The following is a 26,386-nucleotide window of genomic DNA, read 5'->3' on the forward strand; positions in this document are numbered from 1 at the left end:
CCCAGTGCATCATGGGAACAGGGCAGACCAGACTACAAAAGCCAATTCTTACACTGGGAAGGAAACAAGCTTCCGGGGACCGGTTTCTGGCATTTCAGCCATCTTCGGCCCGGCTTGCTTGAATCCTGATGGTGCAATGAGCAAGGGACTCACATCTGAGTATACCCTTCCACGCTTAGGGTGGACAAAAATATTTGCAACAAGGGGTGGTGATGGACAGAGTCTCTGAATTAAGCAGAATACTCTCACCCAGTCAAGAGATCAGGGCTAGATCCAACACCGTTTTTTAGCTCATTGCACCATCCCAGTTTCAGAACCCGGCTGTATGCAAATTAGTCTGTCCCTGGCCCAGTGCATCATGGGAACAGGGCAGACCAGACTACAAAAGCCAATTCTTACACTGGGAAGGAAACAAGCTTCCGGGGACCGGTTTCTGGCATTTCAGCCATCTTCGGCCCGGCTTGCTTGAATCCTGATGGTGCAATGAGCAAGGGACTCACATCTGAGTATACCCTTCCACGCTTAGGGTGAACAAAAATATTTGCAACAAGGGGTGGTGATGGACAGAGTCTCTGAATTAAGCAGAATACTCTCACCCAGTCAAGAGATCAGGGCTAGATCCAACACCGTTTTTAAGCTCATTGCACCATCCCAGTTTCAGAACCCGGCTGTATGCAAATTAGTCTGTCCCTGGCCCAGTGCATCATGGGAACAGGGCAGACCAGACTACAAAAGCCAATTCTTACACTGGGAAGGAAACAAGCTTCCGGGGACCGGTTTCTGGCATTTCAGCCATCTTCGGCCCGGCTTGCTTGAATCCTGATGGTGCAATGAGCACACTATGGGGGCTGCAAAGGGGGGGGACAATCTTTATGGCAAGCGGGCTGCCCATCATATATCGGCCCTTTCAAGGCCGGCCAACCTAGGAAGGGGTGGCCGGACCCTCAAAGCCTTTGCTGGGGACAAGAGGAACGTGTTGGGATTTCAACTAAGGGTTGTGTATGCTGGAATATTGCAATCGTAGCACAAGCAGGTTGTGAGGGATGAATTGGAAATGGAGGTCAGGGAAGGCAGAATGACGGGTCCATTTACCAACTGGCCCATGGTGGAGAACTTGGCCTTATGGGCCTAGCGGCGCAGGGCACGCCTGAAATCTCCGGGTTCACCTGCCTTATCAGACAGAGACACGAGACACTCTGTTCGGCGTGGAAAATCTGGTTTATTAGCTGCAGATAAGCACAGTGGTCCTAGAAGTACACCAATGGTTAGTTCTCAGGAGACTGCCACTTCATTCCGTGGTGCACAGACTTTTATACCATACATATTTACAATACCCACTTCCAAAACATACAAAACTGACAAATAAGAAAAGTTCAAAAACAAGCTATCGAGTATCTTGTATACGCCCTCCTTTCAGACCCCGTGTTCTCCCCTCCCCTTAAGTTAATTAATGCTAGTGCATGTAATTCAATTTACAGGTGGCAGGACGTATTTGCGAGCCTCAAAGGACAATTGTGTAACAAGAGAATACACAGAAAGAATAGCGAAGGCCAGTTAAATAGGATAAGATAAAGGAAGAATGGTGAGACCCGCACAGTCAACTAAGACAAGGATCAATCAGTCTAGACATGGCTTAACTAACTCGGCCAGTTCCTGACATCGGTTTCTTAGACAAGGACAAAAAGGTTATTCTTTAACAGAAGAAGCGAGCAGCTGAAAAAGGCAAAAACTCTATGTTCGCAGTGTCGCCTGAGTGAGGGCAATACAAAATGGCGGCTGTCACAAAATGGCGGCTGACTATGAAGCGGAGTCGAAAATCACGGAACCTCAGACCCTCCTTTTGCCATTACTCAGGCAAAACACGAAGGACTCACGCGAGCCAATGTCGATGGTCATAAGGTCATTAAGCTGTTGCTGCAACATCATCTTAATATTTTCTGTTTGCTGTGACATAGGCTTTGGGACACATACGGTGGCACAAAGACCACAGATAGTGGGGCCACATTGCAAACAGAGACAGCAAGAGAAAATGATGGCCAAAATCATCCAGAGGAAAGTTAACACTTTCCATCCCCATGTGGACAGTAGTCCCCAAAACCATCCCATCACAGACCAATTTCCTGAGTCCTGATGAGTAGACTTGGAAATGACATGTAGCTTAGAAATGGCTTGGTATACTGTAGGAGCATTATTCGGAATGTAAATGCAGCAACTAGACCCGATCAATTTACAAACTCCTCCTCTATCAGCAACAACAATGTCTAACACCATTCTGTTTTGTAAAGTCATAAGACGATCCGCCTGAAGTTCAGCCGTCAAATTACTCAAAGCTCCGGAAGTTACATTTATCGTAGCCTCGACGACACAAACCAACTGTCTAATGTTTCGGCTATTGACTATTGGGCCCCAAAAGGGAAGAAACCCTTTAATAAAGTCTCCTCCCTCTTGTCCAGCTGTGTCTCCTGAATCAATAACCCCTCTACCATATCTTTTCCTGTGGTGTCCTGAAGGAGCAGTGTATGTAGGGCGAAGTAGGAAAGCTATATAGCATGTTCCCGAAAAATAGGCAGGAAGCCATGTGTAGGCCCTATCATGACAAACGAAATATGTACCTTGAGATGGTACTAACGGAGAAGAAATCAAGGGGGAATAGACATAGGTATGGGAACAAACACTCTTTTCCTGTTTATTTTTATTATTCTGACCAGTTATTTGCAAACACAGGGAGCCTTCATGAGGTACAGTCCAAATCGGTAGGGATCTTGTTTCTTTGGCCCTGTCAGTGAGGCTAGTAATGTAGCGAGTCACATTCCAACCATCATATGCCCGTTTCTCATCCACGGGAATCTTACTAGTATCAGCAATTTTGGCCATTGTCACTATTCCTCTAAACAAAGGACTATGACTATAGTCTGATCCACCAATATAGATATCACCAGGAGGATATCGAAGTTGGTTCTGATATGCATTGGAAAACATAGCCAGATAAGCCCAAGCGGAACCTTCATATGAAAACGGAAGAACCAAATATGGCATCCCTTTCTCAGCGTTATGGGGCAAAAGCCCACAAACCCAACAATCAGTAGTATTAACTACCAGTTGATGCTGATGTAACAACTGAATGAAAGAATTGTTAAAATATTCTGGTCTCCTAACTTGTTCGTGGTCTGGGAGTGTGTAGAACTTATGCGGGAGTTAGTAGGAGAAGAGAGCAAAGAAAAAGAAGTCGGAACAGGTGCTTCCTGCATAGTGTGGACAATCCAACCCACAAAAGCTAATAAAATACATAAACCCACTAGAATACATAGTGCTACGCCACATCGACTAAATAGCAATTTCTTATACTTGTTTCTTTTCACAATCGTAAGATCATTCCCTTCCATCTTAGTATCCACTACTCTAAAGGCGTTGCTCACGATAATCTTCCTAGATCACTTGGCTGTGATTATTAGCCATCCTATGACACTGCAAGTCCTGTTGACCTAGTCACTATTCAGGTCGCAGCTCAAGACTCCTACCGTGACCCTGCAACTTGATGGATAGTGGAAAGGAAAGGTCTTTTTTTTCTCTTAAAAAAAGGCTATCAAAGGACAAAGGAAAAAGAAGAAAAAAATGTTTTCAATTAATGTTCTATTGTCTTTGGACGTCCCAGATCTTAGGTTATACCGGGTCTTGAAAGGTACCGTTTGATCCTTAAACAAAGTCTCTGGGTTAGTGGTGTCCAGTCTTAGATGTGGTGGGACAGCCTCTTGTAGTACATCATCATCTTCTTTTTCTGATTTTGTCCAGTCCAGGCGTGCACTACTAAAAGGTACAAATCGGGGTACTTTCTCACATTCGTTATCGCCAATGCCTTCTTGAACCCACTGATCATAGGGTAAAGGCAGGGGTACCCTCTTACAGTGCACGCCGTGGACCCAGTTATTCTTTCCGGTGACCTTCACAGCTGTACGTGTCGGTAAAAGGACTTGTCTTGGCGGCCCCCAACGAGGTTCCAAATTCTTCTTCCTCTGAAAGTTCTTCACACACACATAATCTCCAGGTCGGATGCAGTGTCCTGGATCTGAGGAAGCCTCCGGCAAAGCGTTTCTGACCTGTTGATGAATAACACGTAATTTAGTGGTGAGGTCATGCAAGTAGTCAACCAACAATGGGTATGGAATGTCAGAGTACTTCTTAGGTCGCGTGACTCCCCAAACATTGGCTGGGCGTCCGAAAACGACCTCATACGGACTAAGTCCTAAACGAGAATGCACAGTTGTTCTCGTAGAGAGAAGTGCCAAAGGTAAAGCGTCAGGCCAAGCGAGACACGTGCTGGCCTGAATCTTAGCTAGTTTGAGCTTGAGAGTGCCATTATAGCACTCTACCAAACCCGCTGACTGAGGATGGTTTGCCGCATGGAATTTCTGTCTAATACCAAGACCCGCACACACCTTCTGCATAATTTTACCCACAAATTCACTTCCATTGTCACTCCAGACAATGCGCGGCAAACCAAACCTTGGGAAGAAGACAAGGCAGTGTTATCCTTTAGGGGGTAAGCCTCTATCCATCTGGAAAAGGCACAGACCACCACAAGGACATACTTGAGGTTGTTGGAACGTTCCATATGAATGTAATCTATTTGTAAAACCTCAAAAGGATACGTAGGGGGAGAAAAAGGACCTGCCGGAGTTGGGGTTCCCTTTCCTGGATTATGGATTAATACAATGCTTCACTACATTTTCCGCACATTTAGGAATACCTTCATTCTGCCATACTGGAGCCAGAAGCTTACATATTCCTTTCACACTGATATGAGCTGGACCATGCACCATAGTAACTACAGGCAGTACATAGGCATCTGGTAACAACCATCTTTGGTGTTCCGACAATTCCGTCCAACATCCTGTCTCCTCCAACATTCCCGTACTTTCTCTCCACTTACTCAATTCCTTCTCAGTCGCTTCTGCTTGAATCATTTTCACACTTTCCACTGTGTCTTCACACAAACCTCCTTCTCTAACCCAATTTGCAGGGCCTGCAATATACATATGGCTCTTAACGTTCCTCGCTGTTTCCTTCGCTACTTCATCTACAAATGCATTCCCTCGACCTACATCATCAGTAATCTTCTTATGCGCACTGCACTTTACAATTGCTATTTGGGTAGGCAAAGTACGTGATTCAAGAAGATCAGTAACCAACTGACCATGCTGTATTTTAGTCCCATGGGAAGTAAAGAATCCTCCCTCCTTCCACAAGCGACCAAAACTATGAGCCACACCAAAGGCGTATTGGCTATCGGTGTAAATAGTCACTCTCTTTCCCTTCGCTAATACACATGCTCTTGTCAGCGCAATCAACTCAGCTGCTTGTGCTGAATTGTGTGTGATACATGCAGTTTTTACTATTGTATGCAAAGTGGTAACAGCATAGGCTGCAGTCGTATCACCATTAGGAAGCTTAAAACACGAACCATTTACCCATAGGATCCCATCCGGGTCCACAAGTGGTGTATCTTTTAGATCTATTCTACCCTTAGTTTCCTCCTCTGTTCGGAGAAGACAATCATGCTGATTTTGTGTACCCTCCTCTTCTGGAGTAGGTAACAACGTTGCTGGATTCAAAACATTACATCGTTTGATGTGTATGTGGCTTGCTAAAAGTGTCAACTCATACCCAGACAAGCGAGCACTCGTCAGATGTTGCGTTTTCGTTCTATTCAAAAGAGTATCTACTGCATGTGGTACCATAACAACAAGAGTGTGATCTAATACCAGTCCAGCAGATTGACGAATAGAGATCGCTGCTGCTGCTGTTGCTCTGAGACAACTAGGTAATGCCTTGGCTACTGAATCCAAAGTAGCCGAAAAATAGGCACATGGCCTTTGTTTGTCTCCAAATTGTTGCGTTAAGACAGACAATGCACAACCTTCCCGTTCATGCACGTAGAGTGTAAAAGGCTTACTATAGTCTGGAGTACCCAACACCGGAGCTGAACACAAAGCAGTACGTAGATCAGAAAAACTCTTCTGGCATTCGTCAGTCCAAGGAAGAGGTTGGGGTGTGTCTTTCAAAGTAAGTGCCAACAAAGGTTTAGCTAGTAGAGAAAAATTTGGGATCCACTGTCTGCAATAGGAGGTAATACCCAAAAAGGCACGCACTTCCTTTTGCGTGGATGGCAAAGACATTCGGGAAATTGCATGAATACGTTCTGGAGTCAATCGCCTTCCCTCCTTCGACAAGAGATGACCTAAATAGGTAACTTCTGGTCGACAATACTGTAACTTAGAGGGTGACACCATATGATGTAAATCAGACAAATGGCGCAAAAGCAAAATAGTTGCATCTTTACAGACATCTTCCGAATCAGCAGCCACTAATAAATCATCCACGTACTGAATTAAAGTAGCACCGGAAGGCAAAGAGAAGAGATCCAATTGTGATTTCAAAGCTTGGCTATAGATGGAGGGGCTCTCACAGTAGCCTTGAGGTGCACGTTTAAACCTAAAGCTTCGGCCTCCGAGAGAGAACCCAAAGAGATCTCTACTTTCCTCAGCAATAGGAATACTAAAGAAAGCGTTCTTAAGATCGATAACCGAGAACCAGGCAGCCAAAGCAGGTACCATTGTGAGCAAAGCAGTAATGTCTGGGACAACAGGAAACTGAGGGAAAACAATTGTGTTGACCTCTCGAAGATCAATCACAAAACGATACACAGGTGGCGTAGAAGGATCGGTACGTTTAAGAACAGGCAAAACAGGACTGTTGCAAAGTTTCCTTTCGTTTCTTCAATGACACCTTTCTGAACTAAATCATGCACAATAGCCAACAGAGCTCTTTCACCATCGCTAGAAATCTTGTATTGAGGAATACGAGGCAACTGAACATTGGGCTTGACAGTAATCACGTATGGTGGTATTCTGAGCAAACCAATATCATTCGGACCCGTAGCCCAAAGCGTAGCAGGAAGTGAACGCAATTCAAGTGGTAGTTGATCTTTAGACAGATACATAGGAGAAATCAATTTATTTCCCAATGTAAGATGTACACCAGAGGGGGAACAATACAGCGTTGCATGTAGACGTTTCAATAAATCCAAGCCCAACAAATTCTCACCACAACCAGTCATTAAAATGAGCGGGGCTTCCAAATCGTAAGGACTAATAGAAATGGGTAAGGGACATGAAACTGGGTTGCTAACTGGGGCGCCAGAGAATCCTACAAAAACATTCGTTAAGCCAGACAAAGGTGCCCCAGGGAGTTTGGAGTGAATAATAGAACTTCTCATTGCACCAGTATCCAAAGGAAATGGCTCTGAAACACCCAATGCAACAACGTTAGCATAAGGCCCATCCTGATCCACTGGAACTGATACGACTCCCTTGCTTTGTCCACGGCTATCCTAGCTAGTGGAAAAATCAGAATTTTCGTTCTCAATACAATAATCGTCATTGTAATACTGTGCGGACTGAGAATTCAGCTGATCAAAATAATTCACAGCATTCTGTGGGGGTAAGGAAGGCTGTCTTTGAGACGGCACACCTCGTCCTCTACCCCTGGGTGCTGACTGAAAACCACCACGGCCTCGTGGCACTGATAGTCCACCATTACGTTGCAATAAAACCGGACAACTATTATTGAAATGACCTTCCTCTTTACAATAGGCACATTGATTAGGACCCAACAAAGCTCGTGGAACAAACGATGTAGGTTTCTGTAACAATTTCTGAAACTGTGGAGGCTGTTGTAATTGATTCTGAACAGAACGAGGGGGATAAGCCTGCTGCAAAAGAACCGTTTTCTTTAGTCTTTTTCTCTGCTTTTTCCTTCTCTTCCTTATCCCTATTCTCATAATATTGAGCAGTAGCTAATATCTGGGCAGATGAAGAAACGGCCCACGAACTCTCAGAATCTTTCAGTTTATGCGATAATTCAGGAAGTAGATTAAATACAAATTTATCCACAAATAATCGCTGTCCACCCTCCGTACACAAATCTTGACCACTATGGTCGATGAATGTTTCTTCGAAACGAGTAAAGAAATCAGAGACACTCTCATCTTTCTTCTGTTTAAATGCAGCTAACTTGTCCCAATTAACTCAGAGGGCAGGCATCATTGTTTTCATTAAAGTTATTATTCTACCAGGCAATTCAGTGATCAAAGCATCGGGTTTAGCACCACCTACTTGTAGCGCATCTGCGGCAGTTAAAGTAGCCCAATCACCACCCAAAGCTTGATCTTGATCTTCCTTACGAATTCGAGCCCATATTGCTGGAGGAACTACATTACCCAGCAATAAATCAATATCCGCCAAATTCATAATGCACGCATCAACAGTCTGGGACAACTCCTTATAATACCCAGCTGGATTCCTACGAGGGTCCGGTAGAGACTGTTTAAGCGCTAGGACTTCAGATCTTTTCCAAGGGTCATGTACCCATATATGCTGGAAATGAGCAGGGACACCAGGAATATTACCTGCTTGTGGAACCGCTTCTCTCCATATCGGGGGAACTTCTCGCATAGGATAATGTTTCACTTTATGCCTTACCGCAGGATCCGGTTCAAGAGAAGTTTGAGAGAAAAAGGAAGACCTAAAAGTGATAAGTGTTCGAACAGCATCCTCGACATCGGGACCCACAATAAGACCTTTATCAAAGGTAGCTTGTATGTCAGATAAACCCTGAGGAAGTAAATCCAAACCCATATCACCCCAACCTTTAATCAGAGTATTACACATAACATTAAAAACATATCTCTGCGTGGGTGCATTCCACTGAAGGAAAGTATCCGGGATATCATGAACAGTATACAGTGGACCACTCATAATCCAATTACGGGCAAGAGAATCTAATCTAGTTCGTTCATCAGTATCTGGAATTTGACTACGAGATTGTCTTCTGGACGAGGCAGGAGTCGAATTAAGAGCACCGAAGAAAGGCGACAAGAGACCGGAAACAGCGCCAACTAATCATCGACGAGCTGTAGGAGAATCAGACAGTAAAACTGGAGACATCGTATTAAGCACGACAGGAGAAGAACTATCGAAAGTAAAAGAAACTGGCGGTGAAGGGGACGAAGGAACAGAAGTCGGTGGCAAAGGAAGCGGAGGCTGAATTACTGGAAGAGGATATTGTGGAGGAACTGGAATAACTGGTTGGGCAATAGGTTGCTGAACAATAGGTTGTAATGGAGGTGCATTAGCTCCTAATACATAAGGTGGAGGTAATCGCAATAGCTGAGACATGAAAGAATCTTCATCAAGATCTTTACTTTTCATGGGAGGAGTCAATACTGGATAACATCTATCTATTGCCATACGATGCTGCCGTTCTGAAACGTCAATCGTTTGATCAACTTCATTATTTTTAAACTGTTGCACAGCCTGTAAGATCGTCATATCCTGTGCTTTCTTATCCTTTTTCGCTTGTTTAATTTAGTTCTGTTTGGCTTCCTTACGCCAGAGGCAGAAAGAGTCAAACATTGCTGGCCGGGCTTTTCTTTTGAACAAAATCGATTCTAAATTGTCTAATATGTCAGGCTCAAAGCTACCATTTTGTGGCCACTGCAGAATACCATCTTTCTTTGTATACCGAATCCATGTATCATTAAAAATAATAGGACCAAGACCATGTTTGGAATGGAGCTCATAAGTGGGAGTTCCAACCGGAGGAATTGGACAAGAGTCCTCGAGCTGAGAATCCCTATTACAAAAAAAAAAAAAAAAAATCCTACATTTACTAAGTCCAGGCATTTTGTAACGAACTGGACTATTCTCGGACTTCAAGGGGTTTAAGACAATTATTACAGCGCAAATGTACTTACCCCTCGGCTTCGACTAATGCATTGGTCGAATAAAAACCCAAAACAAAAAGAGTGGGAGCTACCCACGTATACTTTACTAAGTATTTTCTCACGCCAACAGGTGTTCGTCTAACGTCTCGCGATACCAATCATCACCAGGGGCCAAGGCAGGGTGACAGTCAGGGCAGCAGTCATCAGCAGCTGTCGGAAAGGATTAGCCGCACTGAAAAAGACCTTCGGTCCACTTCGACATACAGGGGTCGCTCTCGTGGTTCGCGAATCCTCCGGAATTTTCTTGCAAAGCTCCTCACGATCTTCGGGCTGAACCGCTACCACTGAAGTCGCCCCACGTTGGGACGCCAATTGGAGAACTTGGCCTTATGGGCCTAGCGGCGCAGGGCACGCCTGAAATCTCAGAGTTCACCTGCCTTATCAGACAGAGACACGAGACACTCTGTTTGGCGTAGAAAATCAGGTTTATTAGCTGCAGCTAAGCACAGTGGTCCTAGAAGTACACCAATGGTTAGTTCTCAGGAGACTGCCACTTCATTCCATAGCGCACAGGCTTTTATACCATACATATTTACAATACCCACTCCCAAAACAAACAAAACTGACAAATAAGAAAAGTTCAAAAACAAGCTATCGAGTATCTTGTATACGCCCTCCTTTCAGACCCCATGTTCTCCCCTCCCCTTAAGTTAATTAACGCTAGTGCATGTAATTCAATTTGCAGGTTGCAGGACGTATTTGCGAGCCTCAAAGGACAATTGTGTAACAAGAGAATACACAGAAAGAGTAGCGAAGGCCAGTTAAATAGGATAAGATAAAGGAAGAATGGTGAGACCCGCACAGTCAACTAAGACAAGGATTAATCAGTCTAGACATGGCTTAACAAACTCGGCCAGTTCCTGACATTGGTTTCTTAGACAAGGACAAAAAGGTTATTCTTTAACAGGAGAGGCGAGCAGCTGAAAAAGGCAAAAACACTATGTTCACAGTGTCGCCTGAGTGAAGGCAATACAAAATGGCGGCTGTCACAAAATGGCGGCTGACTACGAAGTGGAGTCGAAAATCACGGAACCTCAATGGAGAACCTTATATTGTCTCCAATCAGGGTGGGTCCTAAGAAGGAGGAAGAGCAGTTTAGTTTGATCCAGCATTTGTTGCGACCGGTGGGACAGTCGGTGAATGACTTTATTGTGGAGGGGGTGTCGACTGTGTTTTACTCGTCGGTGGATGAGGCCATGTCACTGGTGGTGATGGTGACCCCGGGGGCATTGATGGTAAAAGGCAATGTGAAGTCTGCTTTTTGGCTACTTCTGGTACGCCCAGAGGATTTTCTGCTACTGGGTATGCATTTCAATTGATATGTGGATAAAGCGCTGCCAATGGGCTGCTTGGTATCCTGCACATTGTTCAAGCGCTTTAGCACATTTTTGCAATGGGCAATTTATTTGGACAATTTCTTTTTCGTGGGGCACCCAGCTCAGCGGACTGCAAGAGGAGGCTGGCTAGCTACCAGGAGCTCAAGTGTGACCTGGGGGTGCCATTGGCACCAGAAAAGATGATGAGTCCCAACACGGTGCTGTCATTTCTGGGTATCGAAATTGATTTGGTGCGAATGGAGGCCAGGCTACCAGGAGATAAGAGTGACAAATGCTTGATCTAATAAGGTGCATGCTGTGAAACGAGAAGGTCAAAGTGAAGGAAGTTCAAGTGCTGTTGGGTCATTTCAATTTTGTGTGTAAAGTCATACAGGCGGGGAGGTTCTTTTGCAGGAGGTTGGGGAGGTGTTGTCGGGGAAAGCTCTTCCCCATCACCATGTGTGCATTGCAGCAGGGGTTAATGAGGATCTGTGAATGTGGTGTGTGTTCTTGCGGGACTTCAACGGTATTCCGCTGGCGAGACGGGAGGATCTTGAGTGGGAGGTGCAGGTTTTCTCTGATGTGGTCGGGGTTTTGGCATGTATTGGCAGGGTAAATGATGCATGGAGCAGTGGCCGACGGCGTGGGGGCACGGGGGTAGGAGTATTGCTTTTCAGGAGCTCTTTAGGTTGGTGGTTGCGGTGATGCTTTGGGGTGTGGAGTTGTCACACAGGCGGGTTTTATTCCGTATAGACAACATGGTGATAGTACATGTGGTGAATAAACAGTCGGTCAGAGATTTGCAGATGCTGAAGTTGTTGCGGGTGCTCGTGCTGTGTTGCTTGTGTCATGACATAACTTTCAGAGCGTGCCATGTCCCGGGGGTGGACAATGATATCGCGGATGCTTTGTCTCATTCACAGTGGGGGAGATTCCGTGGGTTACCTAAGGAAGCGGAGAGAGACCTGACGCCCATTCCACAGAAGTTATGGTCCGTTGGTAACGCTGTATGGTGTGACTGGTCATAGGGTCATTGGTGACTTCAACATGCAGGGCATACTTGCAGGCATGGGAGGAGTTTCTAGCATCAGGGGCGCAGCACATGGCACTGGGATGGGTGCACAGAGAGGACGTGGTGCAATTCATGATGGGTTTGATAGAAAAGAGTTTGTCGAGGAACTATTGCTGGGAAATTGGTAGGTTTAGCCTTCATGGGCAACTTTTTGTGGGGTTACCCTCCTTCGGTGGAGGAATTGGGCAGTCAGATATTGGAGGGCTGGGCAAGGGAAAAGGGTCAGGGGGAGAGTCAGGAAACCCCTGTCGTGTAATTTGTTCAGGAGGGTACTGGACTGGAATGTAGGGGAGACATGTTTATTTCCCATATTAATGGCCTGGATGTTTTGCGGGGCTTTCAGGGTATCCAAACTGCTGGGAGGAAAGGGAAGGGGGGGTTAGTTCTGGGAGGATGTGATTGAGATACCAGGAAGGTGGGCAGGTTCTGATCCGGCATTCCAAGACTGACAAAAGGGCAAAAGGAAAGCAGGTCAATCTGAACGGCATGGGCTTCCCTGGACCGTGCCCTGTAGCATGGGGCAGGCACTGGGAGGAGGGCAGATGGAGAGGCAGCAGGCTGATTTTCAGACACCTGCAAGGGGGTAGAGTGACAGCATACCAGCCACTGGCGATGCTGCGATCAGCGCAGGGTAGGATGGGGGTGCGGGCTACTGAGTACGGCATGTATTCTTCCCTTGTCCATCCAGGGGAAGGACAAGGGAGGATATCATGTGCTTGGGGTGTTGGTCATCAGGATGCTTCAGGCGCTATGTGTGAGACTTAGGGGAGGTAGCTAGTGTGATGGAAGCGTCATTGTAAACGCTTACTGCTCCTTTGTATCTTTCCAGGTGCAGTGCATGGCCCTGAATTGGAGGCGGTGACAATCTGGATAGGGGGCCATTCATTTGTTAAATGGGCAGCGTTACCAGCAGGACAGAGAGGGGTGGGGGCCAATTTGGGTTTTCATGACAGCTTGTTTCAAGTGATGTGGAAAGGGACAGGGGGTATGTTGTATAAAGAGTTGATACCCACATTGAACAGAATGATGGTAGGGCATATGTGTCCAGATATCTTGCTTATTCATTTAGGGGAGAATGACCTGGTCAGGGAAAAAGGAGTGGTCTTGAAGAGAATCATGAAGAGGGATCTCTTGGAAATTAACTGGGGTGGCAGAGTAGGCTAAAGAACGGTGATGGATCAAACCCAGATCTTCTGAATGGGTGTGAGTGTTTGATTGGTTCAGATGCTCCGTCCATCACCACCCCCTTTTGTACCGTCTTGGAAATTAAGGCACAGTGGTCAGGTATGTTTGTGTTATGAGTTTTTTCCACTGCGGTCATGGAGAGGGGTGGCCAAGCCGCCAGCGATTGGCAGGGCAAGGAGGAAACTGAACAGGGAGATGATTTTTTTCTGTAGGACACCGGTTTTGGCAGGATCTGTCACTCAGACATTACGTTTATTTAGGGGGGATGGGTGCATCTCTCCAGCATGGGTATGGACCTGTATCTGTTGGAGACCAGGGAGGTGTTAGGGAAGGTGTTGAAGGTGACAGGTTAGAGGCTGGACCACACGAAGAAGGGGTACCTTTTGGGTGTGCAGAAAAGGGGGGTTAGGTCCCAACCCCGTTGTCTGGGTGGCAGAGAGAATGAAAAGTTGGGCAGGAGTTTGCAGAAGTTGCTTGGTGTTGCCAGTTGGGGATCCATGTGCAACGGGAGGGTAGGCAGGTAGTTAAAGGCTCACTTTAGGGCATTTGGTTACTTACAGGTTCATATAAATACTCATAGATGTAGGGGCAATTCAATTTCAAAATGTTGAAATGCAAAACAGTTAATGAGTTATCTGCAGGGTGGGCATGTTTGGGGGAGATCGTAGAGGTGGGGTTGGGATAGGGGATATTTCTATGCATGTATAGCGAGGTTTTAGTTTTCTACAGCGGTTGGCCACGAAAGTTTGTGATGTGCACCTGTTTCAATAAAGCGGCCTTTTTTACACACATGATGGTCAGTGTTTGTCTGCGCCCCTCCCTCTCAACGTGAGGTTGTATGATGATCTGCAGCACTGGCAATGAAAGGTAAGAAAATGTTCCTATTTTTTCATTTCAGGCAGACACAGTACGTGAAAACCATAAGCGCACACCAAATTTTTCTGACGAAGCTGAGAATACACCACTTGAGCTAATTCTTTCCACAAAACTTCAAGTTAAATGAATAAATCGTGATCAGTATAAGCTTTAACTTAAAACAACCACACAAAGAAAGGGGAGCATATCTGTAGAGTAAAAATACAACATGTCAGTCAGCGAATGAAAACAGGACGCCCACACCGTCACTCTCTGGCCTCTGTCAAGCCCTAGTCGAAGTGTACTGGTGATGCGCTCAGAAAACATAATTGTGCCTGAAATACTTTTGTTTGCAGAACCAGGACAGCAGAGGTCTTATCTTGAATCTTGATCCTCATCGTCCAAGTTGTGGTAAATAAGAACACACGAATCAAAGAATACTTTATGGCATTTCCTAACTTTTGTAAGACATAGTCATACAGCAGGGGCTCAGATATATCTGCCATCAGTGGAATGTAGGTACATATGACATCACAGGATCCCATCACAATGAATAGGTCAAATGTCATAACTTGTAATAGTAAGATTATTACCATAACCCCCCTAATCTTGCCCGATACTTTATTTTTCAGATTATCAGCGGATTGCAAATATTACCTGCATTGAAATAACATAACTGAGGTTTAGAAATGAAACTGGTTGACATGATGCAGGCTAAATGGAATTATACTAAAACAAGCATTAGCAAAGCCAATAAGTCTCGCCTGTGCGAAAGCTATTGGTTTAGGTTAATGTAGCTGTGTTGTACAGCACTATGGGTGTACATTATGTTTAAAGTTTTATTCTAAATTGTTATGTAATAGCCATTATTCTTTTTTTATTTATTAATGTGTGAGGGGTAGTATGAGCTTTGCATGAACATGAGGAATGGAAGGGAAGTAGCAACACAAACAACAGCTTTCTTTAAAAACTATTATGATATAGTTAACATTGCACTTTTTTATGGGGGTTGGCGTGCTTAATGTAGAGAATGAGATAAGTAGCGGTAAGTAATAAGTCAATTGGATAATGGGTAGTGTGATAGTAAATATGCATCATGCTTAATGGAATGGACTGCTTCATTTTAATTTATGAAATAATTTACATTGATGGAAAGGTGCAAATTAATTAGCATACACATGTAAAAAAGATTAATGACATTTTTACATTAACATTGCAAGTGTGGGAAGCACATTTTCTTATCTCAAAGGAAAAGGAAAGCAACAGACAGTGTTCATAACAGGCAAGCAGTTCCCGCATGTGATAATGTGTGTTTGAGCTAAGAGTGAATGGTAATGTTGCCCTTTTGATCACTTTTTGGACACCCATAAGCTAAAATAAGTGAAGGGTAACATTTGCCCATGTACCTTGCAAACATCCTACGTTTTTGGAGTCACAAATATTGTTCAAAGCTGTCCAACAAAATAATTGAAAGGCAGCGTTGTTTGAGGGTAGTCAAACTTAGTCTGTAGTTGAGGTGCAGTTGCAAATATTACTTAAAGATGTCTAGCATAACAAATGAACAGCAGCATTGTCCGAGGAGGAATTAAGATCAATTTAAAGCTGAAAGTGAATGTTGCCATCTTGGTCCGTTATTGGACACCCATAAGCTAAAATAAATGAAGGGTAAAATTGTCTTTGGTACCTTGCACACAACCTGTGTCTTTGGAGCCACAACTATTGTTTAAAGCTGTCTAACAAAAGAATTGGAAGGCACCATTGCCAACCTTCCAACCGCCTGCTCTCCTGCTCATCAACGACGACGACACCATCAAGATCATGAACACCATCCACTCCGGGTCTCGGTCAGACCCATGCCCACACCACATCTTCAACAAAGCCAGCACCGCCATTGCATCCCACCCCTGGATAGCCATCAACATCTCCTTCGAGACAGCAACCTTCCCGGAGAGCTGGAAGCACGCCAAGATCAACGCCTTACTCAAGATACCCAAGGTGTACCCCAAGGATCTCAAGAACATCCTCGGACCCACCCCCTCGGCTGGGACTACACCTGCTGGCCGACCGCACTGGGAACAGCTCCAACACCCACTGACCATGCACGCAACCTTGGGGTCATCCTCTACTCCAACCTCAACGTCGTCTCTTCCTCCTGCTTTAACACCCTCCGCATGCTCCGCAGCATCTACAAGTGGAACCCCACTGAAACAAGAAGAACGATCACCCAGGCCCTCGTCAGCAGCAGGTAGGACTAAGGAAATGCCCTCTACGCAGAAGCCTTGGCCAAACTCCTGAGACGGCTTCAACACATCCAGAGCGCCTCTGCATGCCTGATCCTCGACATCCCTCGCCGCAGCCACAACACACCCCACCTGAGAGACCTGCACTGGCTCCCCGTCAACAAGAGGATAACCTTCAAGCTCCTCACCCCCGCGGGCAAGGCACTCCACAACACCGGACCAGTGTACCTCAACGGACGACTCAGCTTCTACACCCCCACCCACCAGCTCCACTCCGCCGACCTCGCCCTTGCCACAGTCTCCAACATCCGAAGAGAGACCACCGGTGGCAGATTGTTCTTCCACCTCGCCGCCAAGACCTAGAACACCCCCCCATCCACCTACCGCAGACCCTAGACCTGCTGCCCTTCAGAAGACTCCTCAAGACCTGGCTCTTCGAGCAGTAGCAGCATTCCCCCCTCCCCCCCCCCCCCCAGCGCCTTGAGACCCTCACGGGTAAGTGGTGCGCTTTACAAATGATATGATTGATCGATTGTTTGAGGGGAATAAAACTTAGGTTGTGGTTGAGATGCAGTCACAAATATTGTTTAAAGCTGCCTAACGTAACAAATAATAGACAGCATTGTCCAAGGTGGACTAAATATAAATAAACAAGCCCTCACATGAAAGGTCACTTTCGTTTGAGTTAAGAAAATGTACTTCCCATACTGCTGATTGCTTTTGCTTATAATGTTAAGGGGGGACTAGATCATTCTGTTTGTGACATGTCCACATCAGCTAATTTCCACAACAATCAAAAGAAGTTGTGGCACTGCTGGGACTTGAATGGGGTTCCCCAGGTTCAAAGGCCACAGTTCTGCACATAAAAAACACACAGCAATGCTGGGGTCTCATTATCTGCAGATCTATGGCCTTGGAACCTGAGGAACCCATAAGAGTCCTGAAAAAAAGATGAATGGGAAATGTTCCCATAACATTGCAAGTGAAGAGCGCATTTGCAGCACATTTGCTTATCTGAAAAGAAATGGAAAGCAACAGAGTGTGTGTGTAACAGGCATGCAGTCCCCTTTATGTAATAAGCGCACGAATATCCAGAGGTGTCTTGGCGCTGGTGGTCCGGAGTAGATAAGCTCATGTAAGGCAAGGGTCACGTTTTCAGGGCCTTCCTGAAAGCAGACAAGGTTGTAAGTGTTGTAATGGAAAAGAGAAGATTGTTCCAGAGTTTAGTGACTGCACCCTAAAGCTCCTGGCCCCCAGCTGGTTTTAAAAAATCTCGGGTTTGCTATCAATTTAGCTCCATCTGAACGAAGATGCCTTTGAGGGGCATACCAGTGTAGCAGGCGTCTCAGGAACTGAGGACTAGTATTATGAAGTGCCCTATAGGTAATGCAAAGGGCCTTAAAGATGATAAGGCTATTAACTGGGAGCCAATACAGATTTTGCAGGTGTTTTCCGACTGAGTGAAACTTGGGGATTCCTAACAAGCATTCTGGATCATTTCCAACTTGTTAAGTTGCTTCTCAGGCATACCAAGATAGAGCCAAGATAGAGCCCATTGCAGGAGTCTAGTTTGGCAAGAATCAGTGAAGTAATCACCCTTTTCTTGCTGCCCGCAGGGATAAAAGGTAGTATTTTTTTGATTACCTTAAGAAGAAAAAATCTAGATGAGGACATGGCGTTAACCTGTGCCTCATAGTTCAATTTATTATCAATAATCATGCCAAGGTTTGTTGCTTTGGCGACTGGGATGGGTGCAGTCCGGCCACCAACTCTGTGACCAGCCTGGCAAGAAATTCCCAGAAATTACTATTTCAGTTGTATCTGAATTCAATCTAAGACAAGGAGAGCTCATCCAGGAGCTGACTGCCAGCATAAAGTCCTTATAATTTTGCATAGAGTGGCAGAGAATTTTTTAAAAACAGACAAACTAATTTGTGTATTGTCTGCATATTACGTCAATGCCAGTCCAAAAGATGTAATAAGTATTGCTAGTTCAGATACATAAATATTAAAAAGAGTGGGGCTCAAGGATGAGCCCTGTGGGACCCCACAAGTAAGGACAAACGAAGGAGAATCGTAGCTGCCCAAGGCTACCGATTGTATTCTTCCAGACAGAAACAAGGATACCAGTGTGAGAGCTTTATGAAAAAATGCCAATAGAATTCAAATGCTTAAATAGCAAATTGTGATCGACTGTGTCGAAGGCCAACGACAGGGCACGCAAAATCAGAGCAGCAGTGCCACCAGTATCCAGAACTGTTCTGATTTTGTCTGTGACTTTAATTTGGGCAGATTCGGTACTGTGTTCTGCCCTAAAACCAAACTGGGTTTTATCTAAGCAGTTGTTGTTGTGCAAATAGTGAGTTAGCTGTCATGTTTAACTTCTTCCACTAGGAAAGGGAAGACGTGAGATAGGTCTCTAATTATTCGGTTCAGTGAGAACGAGGTTAGATTTTTTTCAGGAGTGGTAAAATCGATGCCCTTTTCCAAATAGAGGGAAACACACCCTGAATGAACATGGATTTAAAGATGGTTGTAAGACTCGGAGTCAAAGTCTCCGAGGCTTGCTTGAACAAATTGGGGGGAAGAGGTTCTTGGGGAGAACCTGCTGAATAAGAGTTGTGATCTTATCATTCGGAATTGGTTTAAGTTCAGAGAAAGTCGAGGCATTATAAGAGCCAACATTGGGTGTGTCTTAGTGTCAAAGATGACATATATTTGCTCCACTTTCCTCAAAAAGTGTTGCGCTAAGGAGTTACAAAAATCTTGTGAATGCTCAGTTGTGTTTTTTTCTGGAGGTACAGACAGTTTGGAGACTACTTGAAAAAGTTCCCTGGTGGAGTTCTTTGCCTCCTTCATTTGTTTAGCAAAATAGAAGCACTTCTCTGTCAATATCAGGCTTTTATATTCAGCCAGTTGGGATTTGTAGTTGGAGAGTTCAATGGCATTATAGTTGCTCTTCCAGCTTCTCTCCTGTCGTCTACACTCTTGTTTCTTAGCTCTAAGAGTATAGGGAGCTACCTTGTTAGTAATGGATGAGAGCCAGTTATTGAATTGGAGTGAGGCTAATTCCACATGTACTGGGAGTTTATTTCGGGCATTAGACAGTTGAGCATTGAGCAAATTACCATCAACCTGTTTCCAATTACGATTGGTCCTAATGAGTTGCTTTAGATTAGTAACCTTGTCCTTGGATGGGTTGTTCAGCGGAAAGATGATAGCTGAGTGATCCATCCAAGTTAGAAGTAAGATCTCCTTGATCACAGTAAGTTCGCTGTTAGTAAAAATGCCATCAAGGGTGTGGCCAGTCTGATGTGTAGGGCCTGTAACTATTTGATTCGGACCAGCCATAGTCATGAGATCAATAAGGGAGTGTTTAAATCTGAACTGTCTTCGAGATGAAAATTAAAATTAGCCAAAAAATTGACTACATTCTCAGTAGAGCAGGTTTCAATCAAGGTTTTTATTGAGTTAAGGAATACAGTCGTTCACCCTGGCAGGCAATTGAGTAGCACCCCTTTAAATGGAAGGTAGTTAGCTATTTTTAGGTTAAAAAGAAAAGCTTCACATTCTAGACAGGGAATGGGCTCAAAGGACGCTTTAAAGGTGTAAACGATAAATTAATGCAATTCCACCTCCTTTTTTCTCAGTTTTGTCATGCCTCAATACTGCGAAATGTTGAGGAACAGCCAAGCAGAAATCTGGTCCAGCCACCTTATCACCCCAGGTTTCGGTAATAAATAGCATGTCTAATTGCTGAGCCTCAATCAGCTCTGAGATGTCTAGCCTTTGTTTAGGCAGAGACCAGGAGCAATGACAGTGCAGCGTGTTGCACTAATGACTTTTAATCTTGGTGGCAAATTGAAGGAGAAGGATGTATGGGGTGCCAGGTACGGTTGTAGCAGGAAGCCACAGATAGAACAGGCATCTGCTGTCTTTAAGGCCAGACTGCTAAAGTCTAGGAAGACACAATCTTTGGGTCTATTAGCAAGAGAAGTATTTAACTTGCACAAGTCCTTACCAGAGTCTAGCTGGTGGTCCATTGGAAAGACAGTAAAATGGGCTGCATCCCTGGTGCTCAGCTTGGTCTTAGCGCGGATTGGCGCAGACGGGCTTGCCTTAGGCGCACCTTCGGCTCACCAGTGGCGCTCCCGCTGCGCTTATCCGCTGCACGTCCGTTTTTTCATGGATTAAATATGTCCCCCCCCTCGGAAGTAATGAGTAAGCTAGACCGCCAACCACCGCCAACTTAGATGGCGGCCATCACAGCAAAATCAGCGTAGCACCTTCTTCGCACAATCAACCCCCGCGGCGGACCAGAGAGCTAAGAATAAACAAATACTCATGTGTAAGATCCCCTCACAGTCAGACCGAAAACACAAACTCAGGCAAATTATAATTGTATAAAAAAAAACACAGTATGGATATGGTCGAGTTGCAGTTGCAAACAGTGGTGAAAGCTACATAAAGCTACATAAACAAGGGTGGAGGATCCGCAATGGGATGGATGAGGAACTAGCAAACACAGACAGGCAACGGGATGGAGAGGACAACAGAGCCATCTAGGAAAGATGCACTCTGTGGAGTGACTCAACAAAAGAAAAAAATAGGTCCCAAAAGTGCAAGCAGTGTAAGGTACATGTACTTGGACCATGCTCTAGGGGTGGTCACATGCAAGAAGTGCCAACCGCAGAACTGGCCAGCAGAAAACACACAATTGAGAGCGGCTTTGAAGCTGACACATGACACAAGCCCACTAATAGTAAACAAAATGTCTTGAAGAGACACACATGCGCTGCCTATGCGAGACCTGAAAAGGATGGTTTTAGACTTGGCAGGTTTTTATCCTGCCAAGTCGACATGATAGTTTCAAAGCTACATTGCAGGCGTGCAGGCCTGAGACATAGGTTTAGAGCTACAGTAGTGGGTAGCACAATAAGTGTTGCAGCCCACTAGTAGCATTTAATGTGCAGGCCCTGGGTACCACTGTACCACTTACCAGGGACTTACCAGTAAATTAAATGTGCCAAACAAGTAACCAAGTGCATCATATTTAGGGGATAGGGCACAAGAACTGTATGACTGGTTAGCAATGAAACAGTGTGCATAGTTGAAAACCCAGCAAAAACAAACTCAGCAACAAGAGGAATAAAACGCAAAAAGTCTGGGAAGTGATGACTCAAATGATTTTTGGTCCAACAAATAGGAATATGTGAAACCTGAGAACCAAATCGCACACTTTAATGAAGTGTGTTATTCACGTTTGAAGTTTAAATTTGCAATAAAGGAGATTTTTATAATACATATTTTATTTTTAACAGTTTTTTATAATGTCTTTATTAAAAAAGTATTTTATTAATTTTAATGTTTGTGTGGCCTAAATTGGCACACTACCAAACAAATTAACTTGATTTAGGTGAAAAAAGTAAAACTTCTAGTTTTAAGCACACACAGTTCCCAGTCACGATTAGGCCATGAACGCAACTTTGAGGGCCATCTCCAGGGTGTGCCCAAAAAGATATTATGCTGGGTGCACACGATGCCACTGTTTGCTTCTGTAATTTGCTGCGTCAGCCGCAAATCAAGGGAGCAAATCTAACACAAATACGTTATTTGCACATGCAGAAATAGGGACTAATATGGAAAATGGACTAATTGCAACTGCTGATTTGTGAACCCAGCCCTATCGCATTGGTGCGCAAACACCAGTGACGCAGCAGTGGTATGTCCTAAGAGCAACACCAACCGAAAAGGGCACAGCTGTTTCACATACACAATTAACACGGTATTAACCGGGTTATTTAGGCGAGGTCACAACGCTCGTGTGAAGCTCAGAACAAAGGTATTTGTGGCTGCTTTCCTACCAGCACATTTCAGGTGATGAACATATATTTCCATCTGGAAGTGAATTTGGCGAAACAGCACTTGCATCCCTGCGCAAAGAAGGAGATGGCAGACTTCAGTTACAATTTAAACAGCTTCAAATAACACAATAATACTCGGCTTTTCTAATTTTTCAAACCTTCAAGTGTAATATTTATGGGGTTCATCCCTACAAACTGTGGAGAGAAAATAAAGTGCAAGAAAACAATGGCTATCTGTCAAAGTTCAGTGATGACTGACTAGTTTCTAATTTGTGTTATTTTGAAACAATCAGATACTTGAAACAAATGCACAGGTGCATAACGCACTATCACTAACTTTGCACATTTGTTTCAGTCAACTGATAATGTGAAACTTCCAACCTGTGCATGATTGTTTAAGCAAACACCACTTTGCATTTTGGGACTAGTAGTTTCGTTTTTATCAGTATTAATATTGACTTAAAAATACTAGCATGAGAAATGCTGTTGGCTCAAAAAGCAGGAGGGGTTGAACTTGAAGGTGCTTCGCAAGACATGAAGAGTAAACTTAATTTATTGTAAAACCAAATACCAGTATGTGTTGTAAGTTGCATAACAACACGTGCTTACCCCACAAAACTTAAGCAGGTATGTCCTTTTCAGAATGAATGCTGGACATGTTGAAAGTCTCCATAGTGCGAGGAGAGGTGTGCTGGTATATAGAAGACCAACCCGCATGCACTCAGATGCTCGGTACAAGTCCTTAAAGAATGGACAAAACTGTCCAAACGTCCCAATGAATTATTGAACAAGGGATCCCGGTCTTTTGTTAATTCACTTTAGTCTTTGAAAGCTCTAGTTAGGTAGATCAAAGGTGAAAATGCAATCTATCCTCTGCCTGACTCTCCTAGACTCACGTCCACTTGCAGTCACAGACTTAAGACCACCTACTTCTATTAAGTTATACATTTCTATGGAACGCACATACAATCAATCAGTCCCAAACAAATATTTCAAATAGAACTGGGTCCACCTTTAGAGTAAACATACAGGTAATAAAAATGTTGGGGAATCCAATCATTTTCAAGTTTACTTATGAAATATTCAGAGAAACTGTGTGCTTTTAAACTAAAAATGCTGTCAGCTGAGTGTGTTTTGTTTGGATGGCCAAAAAAACACAATTTACCTAAAATACAAGCCGAGGCAATTGAGTGAAACTTTGTTTGTAAACAAAAGATGCTGCGTGTGGTTGCAAACAAACAAAAAATGCCAAAAGAGATGGACCTGCTGTAAGCCCACAGAGTACATTCAGAATGTCTCAAAAAGACAGCGCTTTTGCTCGCTAGGCAAGACCTAAAAATGCGCAAGTAGTCAAATAGGACTGTTGGAGAATGCAACAGATCTAGCTGTAAGAACTGCTCAAAGTAACCCTGCTCAAAGTATTGACTTGTGCGGATGACTTAAAAGATTCTTGTGGGACCTAGGCTTTGGTAGACTGTGTTGAGGAATTCCTGAGAAACAACTGCTCTGAGAGGACATGGGTTGATTTATAATATAGCTTCCTCCCATCAAAACAAATGCAGGAGAACTATGAGAGAAATTGGGTGCAGATCTTGCGTTGCCTGTCGCTGTAGTACAAAGAGTCAAGTTCTCTGGGGTTTCACGTTGCCGGTTGGTGCATATAACAAGATCTTGGTACGAACTGGCCCGTTTACAGTTGCGAGTAGCCCAAAACTGCCTGATTTCTCCTTTTAGTCTTGGAGGAGCTCAACTGATGGCACACCAAGGTTCCCGGACCTAGGAGCCACCTTTTGGGGATCAGGACCTCACTCCAACAGAGGACAGCAGGGATCTGGCAGGTCCAGTTGCAGGTACAAACAGGTCCAGTGGAGTAGGCCAGCTGGGTAGTTCCAGAGAATCCTCTGGAACTTATTGTGTCCCTGTAACTTAGAACAGGCCAGTCAGCTGATCCCTGGAATCACTTCAGCCTGGAATGAGGGATGCAGGTCTAGTTTTCGTTCTCAGACAGCAGGGCAGTCCTTCTTCTGTGGTGTCCACTGGTCCATGAGTATACTGAATAGTGGGTCTGAGAGCCCTATTTGGATGCCTGGTGCCCCCTTTGAAGTGAAAGACACTTATGCAGTTTTACCCCCACGGAGGTGTTTGGAATTTCCTGCCTCCCTGTCTGGTTGCAGCCTGTCTGCAGGCACAATAGGCTAGTGTGAAGTAATTTGTGTGTGAGCTGAGGCAGTGTCCAAAAAGTGCAAGTTAACAGATGACATCTACACCCCTCACATCAAGTCAGAATGGCCCATCCTTACAACACCCAGACCCTCTATTGTGTAACTGTGTGGGAGGAATACACAAAGGCCAACTGGCAACTACACTTAATCATGTGACCCAGGAAACAGGCTGCAGGCACCGAATGGTTAGGACAAGAAAAAGCCAACTTTCTAAAGTGGCATTTTCCGAATTGTGACTTAAAATCCGACGTTACCTTTAAACCAGGTTTTAAATTACAATTCCTCAGACACCAAACATGACATTCCTATCTGTTCTCAAACAAAAGTTACCACTTATTAAATGTATTAAGTGTAGTCATATGGAAGAGATAGGCCTCACAGTAGAGAAAAACAAATTCAGACATTTTTCACTACCAGGACATGTAAACATAAAAATAAATACCTGATTTATTTAAATACAATTCACCCTGCCAAATGGGCTGTTTAGGGAATATCCTAGGGGTGACATATGTATTAAAAAGGGAGTTTTAGACTTGTCAAAGGGGTTATTTTGCCAAATAGAATTGGTAGTTTAAAACTGCAAACAGGCTGCGATGACAGGCCTGAGACATGGATAGCACAATAAGTGCTGCAGGCCCACTTAGTAGCATTTAATTTATCAGCCCTGGGTATATGGCATACCACTTTGCTAGGGCCTAATAAGTAAATTAAATATTCCAATCATTTTTATGCCAGTGATACCATGATTTAGGGAGTGAGCACCACCACTGAAGCGCTGATTAGCAGTGGTAAAGTGCACAAAGTCCTAAGGCCAACAAAAATGAAACCAGCACAACAAGAGGGGAGAAGGCAAAAAGATTAGGTGACATCCATCCTAAGGCTACCAGACCTAACAAAAACGTATTGGCCTTATTTGGAGTTTGGAAAGAAGTTAAAATCCTCCAATTTTGGAGGAAACTATTAATATGGAGTAGCGTCCTCTGGCTGAATTTTCTTCACCGCAGGCATAGTATTATGTAGTGAATCAGGCACTGAATTTTACTTTGTATTTAGAGTTCCCTCCAGATATTGGAGAATTTAAAGTTTCCTCCAAGCTCAAAATAAGGGCCCTTAGCCTCTGTCAGGAATGGGTGAAAATGTAAGATTATAGAGCCTTGCTCATGATGCACTTTAATGTGAAATACAACAATGATGACTTATGCTCACCTTGCTCCAGAGGCACTGGAAAGTGGTTACAGAACTTAGAAACAGAAACCCTAAAAATCTACTTTCAGTGTGCCTTTACTGTATACTAGTGGCTTGTTCTCATGATGGACTTGCTGCAGAGGATCTAATTGGCAAAACCTATAAAGGTGATTTTCTAGTTTTGGCCGGATCAGAGACTGAACACAGCTTGGGGTTTGCCATCAGATCCACATCGGGGCCTCTTGATTGTTTAAAATTGTACATTTGTTTCTCAACATATATTTCCTTTGTGCTTTGTCCCGATATATGAGCACCAGATGAGGACAGAAGTCATACTCTTCCATCTAATCCCTCAAGGATTCTTCAATGACGGCAAATGGGCCAAGAAAAGGTAATCATTGAAGACACGATTTCTGTGTGGAAAGAGGTCAGCACTTCCTCTAAGTGTGGCATTTCAAAAAATATAGAGAATGTTTGCCATTACTACAAAAATAGCATGTGACAAGATGTCTTGTCAAGATCTACCATGGAGGACATCTGCAGCGGCTGCCCCGATGTTCCGCTGCTGACGACTGTGGAATTGCCTCCCTGTTCCCTCAGAAGAAG

This window comes from Lissotriton helveticus, chromosome 2_1 (genome assembly GCF_964261635.1).
Source record: "Lissotriton helveticus chromosome 2_1, aLisHel1.1, whole genome shotgun sequence".
Classification (NCBI taxonomy): Eukaryota; Metazoa; Chordata; class Amphibia; order Caudata; family Salamandridae; genus Lissotriton; species Lissotriton helveticus.